Source organism: Macrobrachium nipponense, chromosome 29 (assembly GCF_015104395.2).
Source record: "Macrobrachium nipponense isolate FS-2020 chromosome 29, ASM1510439v2, whole genome shotgun sequence".
NCBI classification, from domain to species: Eukaryota; Metazoa; Arthropoda; class Malacostraca; order Decapoda; family Palaemonidae; genus Macrobrachium; species Macrobrachium nipponense.
The window spans coordinates 26,693,310-26,702,936 of NC_061092.1; the positions used below are offsets into that span (position 1 = coordinate 26,693,310).

General features: G+C 37.5%; 1 protein-coding gene across 1 annotated transcript in view; it reads right to left on the reverse strand.

The window, feature by feature from the left end:
• The window catches only part of LOC135206203 (serine/threonine-protein kinase fray2-like), a 568,179-nt gene that overhangs the window by 359,950 nt on the left and 198,602 nt on the right, over positions 1-9,627 (reverse strand). The window contains exon 4 of the mRNA XM_064237536.1: positions 7,187-7,235. The gene's annotated coding sequence lies outside the window, so the exon portion shown is untranslated. The remainder of the gene's footprint in view (positions 1-7,186; positions 7,236-9,627) is intronic.

Sequence of the window (9,627 nt, forward strand, 5' to 3'; positions counted from 1 at the left end):
AAGTTCGAAAATGTTTACGAGAGAACTTTAAAGTTTGAAAATGTTTATGAGAACAAAGTTTGAAAATGTTTATGAGAGAACTTTAAAGTTTGAAAATGTTTATGATAGAACAGTTTAAAAATATGTATGAGAGAACAAATATTCAAAATGTTTATGAGAGAACAAGTTTGAAAATGTTTATGAGAAAACAAAAGTTTGAAAATATTTATTGGAAAACAAAATTTGAAAATGTTTACCAGGGAACAGTTTAAAAATATGTATGAGAGAGAGCAAAGATTGAAAATGTTTATGGGAGAACAATGTCTGAAAATGTTAATGAGAGAACAGTTTAAAAATATGTATGGGAGAACAAAAGTTGAAAATGTTTATGAGAGAACAAAAGTTGAAAATATTTATGGGAGAACATATTTTGTTAAAGTTCCCTTAACGAAAAAGATGGAAACTGAAAGCGGAGTCTTGACTTTATGAAACTTCCAATAATCCTTGAAATGAGATATCACTGCTATTCCCCAAACCTAATAGATGAATTAATATATTTTCATACATGTTAACCGAAGGGGAATTTTTTTGTTGAAAATAATTTCGTCCTCACTTGTTGGCCGAGTCGGTAACTCACTGAAGTTCTGACTTCTCCTCTGTCCGCTGGCTCGAATCCACGAGAAGACGAAATTATTACAACCAACAAATTCCCCTTAGGTTAATAGAAATAAAAATATACTAATTCCGAGGTAGGGCGAATTGGTTATTAAAGGACATTTGTAGCTTGATGCATATATATATATATATATATATATATATATATATATATATATATATATATGCATCAAGCTACAAATGTCCTTTAATAATCAATTCGCCCTACCTCGGAATTAGTATATATTTGCATATTATATATATACATATATATATATACACACACAATACAAATTCCTTTCGCAACTTCCAAAACCCAACCGCCCATTTTTATATTTTATGACTGGTTCCTTTCGCGCTCATCACCTTGTGAATATTTGATTTATGGCCTAATATATATTTTTCGGGAGCTGATGGCACTGCTGTTGAAGAAGCACAAACAGGTAAGGATCCTTCTTTTATTTCTTTTCCCCAAAAATTTCCGTTTTTTTTTTTTCGTTTTTTTTCTTAATCTTTTTTTCGCCAAAAAACTTTATGTGCGGTGGTTGGGTACCCTTAATAAGCAGGTGTGTGGGACATCGAAGTGCTCATGTGTGCGAGAGTTAGCGAATGAGAGAGAGGTCTCTCATTACCATTTTAGGGCTGGAGTCGACTTTACGAGCTCTCTCTCTGGAGGTGGCAAAACCAGAGAAGAATTGGAGGAAATTTTAATGGGAGGAAATTTTTTCAAATTTCATCCCCTCTCCATTTCTGAATTTCTTAATTGTTAGCAGCCCCCGCCTCTCTCTCTCTAGGTGTGAAAACACAAGAAAAGAATGAGAGGATGTTTTTAAGCTTTTTTACAATCTCCATCTCTGAATTACTTGAATTTCGGGGAAAAAATAAATTCCACAAAAATGCATGCATGCACAAGCACTTGAATAAAAAAATGCATGTACGTACAAGTACTTGAATACACAAACATTCACGTATGCACAAACTCTTAAGGGCACAAAAATGCCCGAATGCATAAATGCATAAGCACTTGAATACACAAACATTCACGTATGCACAAACTCTTTAGGGCACAAAAATGCCCGAATGCATAAGCACTTGAACACGCAAACATTCACGTATGCACAAGCATTTAGATGCACAAAAATGCACGCATGCACTTGCAGGCACAAAAATGTACATACGCACAAGCACTCAATAAATACACGATGCAGAAGCACTCCAAGGCAAAAAATGCCCGTATGCACAAACACTTGGAGGCATAGAAATGCATGTATGCACAAGCACTTGAAGTATGTACAAGCACTTGGAGGCAAAAAAGCAAGAACACGAAAATCAACGCATGCACAAGCATTGGAAGGATAAAAAAATGCGCGTATGCACAAACACTTGAAGGCATAAAAAGACATAAAAATGCACGTATGCACAAATACTTACAGACTTGAAAAGCAAGCACACAAAAAATGCACGCATGCACCCAGCTGATAGCAAAAACTGTCTGACACTTCAAAATAATTTCCACGGTCGTAGAATAAATGCAAATATAAGTCGTGCATTTCATTATTATGATGAAGTTCCTTAACATTCACCGAGTCATTACACAAATGTATACGCATGCACATATCGAAAAGTCATTATATGTAGTATGCTTCCAAACTATTAGATAAACAAGGCCTCGTCTCATTTAATAACATTTTTATCTATTTATTGATTAATTTTTGCTTTTTTAATCGGTAATTTATATTTTTTCTTTATTTCCCTTTACTTCCTCCTTACTACTTATTTATGTCCACAATAATAATAATACTAATAATAATAATAATAATAATAATAATAATAAAGTCGATGGTATGTAGGTCAAAACCAATGGAGAAATAAGAAACACATCATATTTGATCTCTCTCTCTCTCTCTCTCTCTCTCTCTCTCTCTCTCTCTCTCTCTCTCTGCAATATTATCCTTGGGTCTCATTCCAGTAATCGAGAAATTTTGAAAAATAATATTGTTTCCCCCATCTTCCAAGAATCCTGTATTCTCTCTCTCTCTCTCTCTCTCTCTCTCTCTCTCTCTCTCTCTCTCTCTCTCTCTCTCTCTCTGTCAGAAACCCACCTTCCAAGTTTCCTCATTTCGAAACATTATTATTTTTACTTTTTTATTTCAGTGAAGTTGATCTCTCTCTCTCTCTCTCTCTCTCTCTCTCTCTCTCTCTCTCTCTCTCTCTCTCTCTCTTGTCTAAAATGGCTGCTGCCACCTAGGTCAATCTATTGATTGTAGCAATCCAGTTTGATTGCTATTCTCACTGACCTCCGCACCTTTATTCCTGTTTTCTAATCCGTTTCAGGTTTCTTCTTTTTCTTCTTCTTCTTCGCGTGATGCGGACAGACAGGAAAAACAACATACGACAACACGCGAAATTAAAAGGGCAAGAGAAACAACAAGACCAATCAGACAGGTAAACATAAACAGAAGCGACAGATATCAACCTCAATGACGAAGATGAACAGAAAGAGACAGATAACATATATACACATAACAGAGACAGGTACCATTCGTGCGAGCGTGTGTGTGTGTGTGTGTGTGTGTGTTTGAGTTGGACGGACAGAATCAGGAGATACAGGCTTCAAAATCCAATAGGAAAATAAACAGACAGAGATTAACAAAGACAGAATACACACACACACACACACACACAACACACACATATATATATATATATATATATATATATATATATATATATATATATATGTGTGTGTGTGTGTGTGTGTGTGTGTGTCTTTGTTAATCTCTGTCTGTTTATTTTCCTATTGGATTTTGAATTCTGTAACTCCTGCTTCTGTCCGTCCAACACACACACACACGAATGGTACCTGTCTCTGTGTGTGTATGTATATATATACACACAGAGACAAGTACCATTTGTGTGGGTGTGTGTGTGTGTGTAGGTACGTACACACGTGTGTGTGTGTGTGTCTCCAACTTCGGTTAGGCCTACCGAGCGCCATTCCTCGCTTCCAACACTCACATCATAAAGAACAAATTTACATATGCGTAATTAGTCACGCACGAGAAACCACCGGCTCTAATGCTCCTGCAATCACGGAACGACGAATCCAAGACAGTTAAGAAGGGACGACACACACACACACATACACATACGCACACATATGCACATCAGATGGACTCGGTAGCGTCCCGAATACATACATTCACATATATGAAGGCTCTGATGCCTCCCTTATACATACACACTCATAAGAGGAGTTTTGAAGCACTATAGACATTCACACCAATAAGAACTGAAGTATCCCATATACATACATACATACATATCCATATATGAAGGCTCAGAAGCATACGTTATACATACACATTTTTATAAGAGGTTCTTAAGCATCTCACAGTCATACACACTGATCAGAAGGCTATGAAGCATGCCATTTACAAACGTAAACACATAAGAGGGATTCCCAATCATTCCAGAGATATACAAACAGATAATAAGACTCTGGAACATCCCGTATGTATTAACACATCCTGAGAGGGGCCTCACGAAGTCCCACACTCATGTATATACACACACGCACACAAAAGGAGCTCTGGGGCATACGAATCATACACAAACAAAAAAGAAGAGGGAGTTGGGAGCATCTCATTCACACGCACGTCGATAACCAGGGATTCCGGAGCATTCCCGTGAGGAATAGCAGAAGAATGAAGTGGAGCCGATTCTAATCTGCTTTGGAGAAAAGGCAGTGGAGGACTCATGAAGGATTCTGGAATTACTACAGTCTCCTGGTAAATAGAATGGATTCCGGAGCATTCCCGTGAGGATTAACAGAAGAAGGATGAAGCGGGGTCGATTTTAATCTGCTCTGGAAAACAGACTGTGACGACGGACTCGTGAAGGATTTTGGAATTGCTCAAGTCTCCTGGAATGGAATATGGAGTTTAGGAGGTCATTCAGCACTGGAAATGGAATTGAGAGTAGCTAGGTAAGTTTGAAAGGTGTAAAGGGAGGAAAACCTCGCAGTTCCACTTTGAAATAATTGTTAGAGAGAGGGTGGACAGCAAGATGGAAGAAAGATGATATAAAAGGAGCTACAGTAAAAGATATAAAAGGTGTTGCAACTCGGGGCCGAAGGGACGCTGCAAAGAACCTTTAGTAACGCCTACAGCGCTCCCCGTAAGATTAACTTAAGGCACTAACCCCACTACGGGAATGTCTCCTAGACATCCTATTGACCTTTTCAACCTTACACGCGTCATGAGGAAGGTAACGAAAATAGAATGCCATGATTTGATAACGACTGATATACTTTATCAAACTCCAATATGTGACTAAATTTCATACAAACATGCACTGCTCGTTAAATAGAAAAAGATACTGAGGAAGATTACAAAAATAGAGCGCAATACTGTGATAAGAATTAAATACTTCAAGTGTAAACAACAAAGTGTAAATGAATTTCATATAAATCAAAGACAACAAGTAAGCAGCGTTCCGTTAAAAATAGAAAAAAAAATCACGAGGAATAATGTAAAAATAGAATGTGATACTGTGATAGGCACTAAATTACTTCGCGTGAAAAAAAAAATTTAATTGAATTTCATATCAAACAAAGACAACTGTTAAAGATAAGGAAAAGAATAACGGATGGCGAAATTAAGAATATTGTAACCAAGATCTACAAAACGACTTTGCAACTTTTCAATCATCTGGATAAGAGAGAGAGAGAGAGAGAGAGAGAGAGAGAGAGAGAGAGAGAGAACAGGATTCCTGGAAGAGAAAAAAAATCATTTTTCAAATTATCTCGATTACTGAAATGAGACCCAAGGATAATATTAGAGAGAGAGAGAGAGAGAGAGAGAGAGAGAGAGAGAGAGAGAGAGAGAGAGAGAGAGAGAGAGCTAATCCCATACAACAAAGAAGATTCATAACAAAGGAGAATTTGAAAAATGAGGTTCGGTCCGGAAAAGAAAGGAGTACTACTTTCAACGAGAAAGGAATACTTTCAAAAGGCCTCTTCTGATGTTGAAAAAAAATACCTCCATTCAATTCTTCTACAAAAAAAAAAAAGTCAGCCGCTGAGAAATACAGGGAGTTGTCCTTTATTTTGGTGATTAATTTAATTAAAGTCTATCATTCACCGACCCAGGTAACACTAACATTGGAGAAGGGAGGGTAAAATAAAAAAAAAAAGTCCATTCAATTTGCTTAATCAGGAACGTGAAAGTCATTAAATTTGTTTCCGTAATTCGGTTGACATTATACATTTCGCCACTCCTGAAAAATTAACAAACGGAGCGAGTCGGCGCGATGCGTCTCTCCAGAGGAGGACATTACGACTTGAGGTCACAGAGGGTAAATGGTCATAAAGAATTGTGAAAAGGTTATAAAGGATTGTGTCACCCTGAGGCTGAAACAACAGACCCGATTTAAACACAATCAGGATTTCTGCAAGCCAAAAACTTCACGAAAGGATAGAGAGAGAGAGAGAGAGAGAGAGAGAGAGAGAGAGAGAGAGAGAGAGACTGGGTACTTAGGGCACCCGCATGAAAAGACATGAACTGTAATTAGTGTTTCCAGTGAAAGTCATCCGTTAACGTACTGGTCTACAATTTACCACAACGAACTACTTGATAATGTGATTATTCTTCTTCAACAATGATCTTTCCCTTCATCTACTAATTGATTTGTTAATATATCTGGGTTTTTTTCTAATAATTGGTCTTTCTTCTTTTTGTGTTACCCGTTATACCTTCTGTTTCTCCTTTCGAATGAACACTAATACTTTTTTGGAAAGCTTGAATTTCAAGTCTACGACCACTTTGGTGGGCTTGTTCCATATGTTCCATGTTCTGAATAAAATAATAATAATAATAATAATAATAATAATAATAATAATAATAATAATAATAATAATAATAATAGTGAAATAGAGGAAAAGTTGCCTAGTCATTTTTAAAACTAAATACTTATGGGATGGATCTTTAAATTAATGTTTTAAAATGAAATCTTCTTTAGATTGACAAAGACGAACGAGAGATAACTTGAGGCTGCCATCTTCTAGTAACACGAACGTAAAAATGGGAACTTTTGCGTTAGTCATCATTTAAGACTCCTGAAAATTAACAGTGAGAGAGAGAGAGAGAGAGGAAGGAGGCGAGACGAAAGACGAGAGAGAGAGAGAGGAGAGAGAGGAGAGAAGAGAGAGAGAGAGAGATGAGAGAGAGGGGGGGGGGGGCGGAATCTGGAAAGAAGTCAAACTATTGGTTCTTCTTAGAGTGCCCACCACCTTCCATACAACAACTTGACAATAAAACAGGGTGACCATTAATCTCATTCACAGGTGGAAAAGTGGGTTTTGAAGCTAAAGATTCTCGTTTCCTGTCACTCCTTTCAAAAAAAGTTGGGTGCAAAAGTCTGACAATCAATGTAAAACATCACAACAATTCCATCTGTGTAAAGGAGTCATCCGACCACTCTTTTTAAATCTGCAATTCTCCTGACCTCAGGTAGACGTGGATATCAATCCACCAAGCCATCACTCACTCACCTGAAGCTGATTAATCGATCATCAACGCGTCCTCCGCCCACAACAGGTCCTGCCAAAAATTCAAAACACGTCAGTGTCACAAAATCATCGAAAAATACTTTCATTTAAAAACATGTTGATAATGGTAACATCATGCTCTCTTCAGCAACATCATAATTCCCCTCTGCCTTTTAAAAAAAATATTGGTAACTTTAGCAGCATCATAATTCCACTCTGCCTTTTAAATCAAAATATTGGTATCTTCAGCAACATCATAATTCCTCTCTGCCTTTAAAAAAAAAAATAGTATCTTATGCAATATCATAATTCCACTCTGCCTTTTCAAAAAAAATATTAGTATCTTCAGCAGCATCATAATTCCACTCTGCCTTTAAAACAAAAAATATTGGTATCTTCAGCAACATCATAATTCCTCTCTGCCTTTAGAAAAAAAATAGTATCTTCAGCAATATCATGATTCCACTCTGCCTTTTAAACAAATATTGCTGATAGTAGCATCATGCTCTCTTCAGCAGCACCATAATTCCACTCTGCCTTTTATAAAAGGGGCATAAATCCTCCTCTCACCTGAAATTAGCATAGAAGGGCAGGTAGGAAAAATCCCCCTCCAATTACTGGGAACTAGCTAAGTGAGGGCCATCAATATTCATCAGCTCTGTTAAGGTGTCATCAATTAGCAGTTCGCAGCACGTTAAAGTCTGTCTTGTCTGTCCGTCTGCTAAACAGCAGAAGCCAAGAGGGGAATTATTAGCTGAACGGAAGGGGGGTGGGGTTGGGGGGGGGGGAAGCCAAGAACAGGAAGAGAGATTGATGGTAATGGATATGAGAAGCTAACTTGAGCATGCTATCTTAAAATCAAAGGGTAATGGTTCTGTCGACTCGTCTACATATAGTTTTATGTAGCTATTTTCCCAGTCATTCTTAGATAGTTGCAGGTAGTGTCTAAAACCCCAGTGAATTTCACTAATTTTCTCCTTATTTTCATGTTTCTTTGTTTCTAAAATGTTTGAATTTTAGGTTTTCTACTAAATCTGTTTCTATCTTATCCTGTATTTACCTTCTGTTACTTCTCTCTAATGTGCACCATATTCTTTGGAAGATTGAATTTCATTTCAGTAGGCCCTGTGGTCCTGTTCCATATGAATAGGGTTCATCTTCTGAAGAATAATAATAATAATAATAATAATAATAATAATAATAATAATAATAATAATAATAACAAGGCTGATTGTAGGCTATAATTAGCTTAAAAGTAAGTGACTTAGCATAAAACCCTTTTTATTCTTTTGATGAATAAAATCTTGGAAACTAAAACCATCTCAGGAAACTAATCCACCAAGAAACTCTAATCCGCCCTAACCAGCTGCTGAAACCTCTTTACCACTTTCATGTACCTCTATGTTTCTTGCCCCTAGCAGTTCTTCTAATAAAATACATTCTACTAGAACGGTTCGTCTTAATTGCTTAATGTTTTTCACTCGTTTTCAGCAACAATACTTCACTTCTATAGAGGAGAATTGGCTCAACAATTCTTTCATATCTTCTACCCTCGGCTTCCGTAGTCACTCCAAAATTCCTCGCCCGTCTTTTGCACTTATGCTGCTGCCCCCTTTGCTATACATAGTCTGTAACGGCTATTTTGTCATGAGACCATCCTTTGATAAACTGTCTTCTATACTTAAGAACATATACTTAAAAATACACTAATAAGCTATTGCTATCAGAAAATTCTCGATAATGGATAAGATCTTTAATATCATAATTATATAAAATTAGCCACTTTAAAAGCTGAATGAAAAAATAAAAAATGGATAAAAACTGGAAACATTACAAGAAGAGACACACACACAGGAGAGAGAGAGAGAGAGAGAGAGAGAGAGAGAGAGAGCTTTTAAACAGCCCAAGCCAGATGCGAACTGGTTTAGCTACGGGTCTTCAACCGTGTCAACTCACTTGCATTCCGTCTCCTCTTCAACCCGTGTCTTACCGCGGGAGCTTTCTAGGAACGAATAAATATATAAACGACACCGGGAAAGGCAGCAGGTTGCGGGGGGGTGGGGGTGGTGGGGGGAGGAGAATAGGTGTGGGAGGTGGGAGTGGGGAATGGAAGGTTTTGGTAAATGACGGAGGGAAACTGAGGAAGCATTAAAAAAAAATAGAAAAAAAAAGGGTCCTTAAACCGCATTCTACTTTGCGCTACACAGCAGAATTGCCTTCTGGGAATGCAAATGCCTACGTGGGAGAGGTGGGGGGTAGGGGAGGAAGAGAGGGAGGTATGGGTGGGGTCTGGGGCAGGGGTAGGGACAAGACATAAAGTCCTGGGGGTTTAACAGTGCCAAGGGAAAGGTGGGCACTACCATTTTTCTTAGAAACAGAAGGAGCTTTTATTATTGTAGACAAACGTGAACAAATGACAATAACAAACTGAAGGTAAGTGTGTA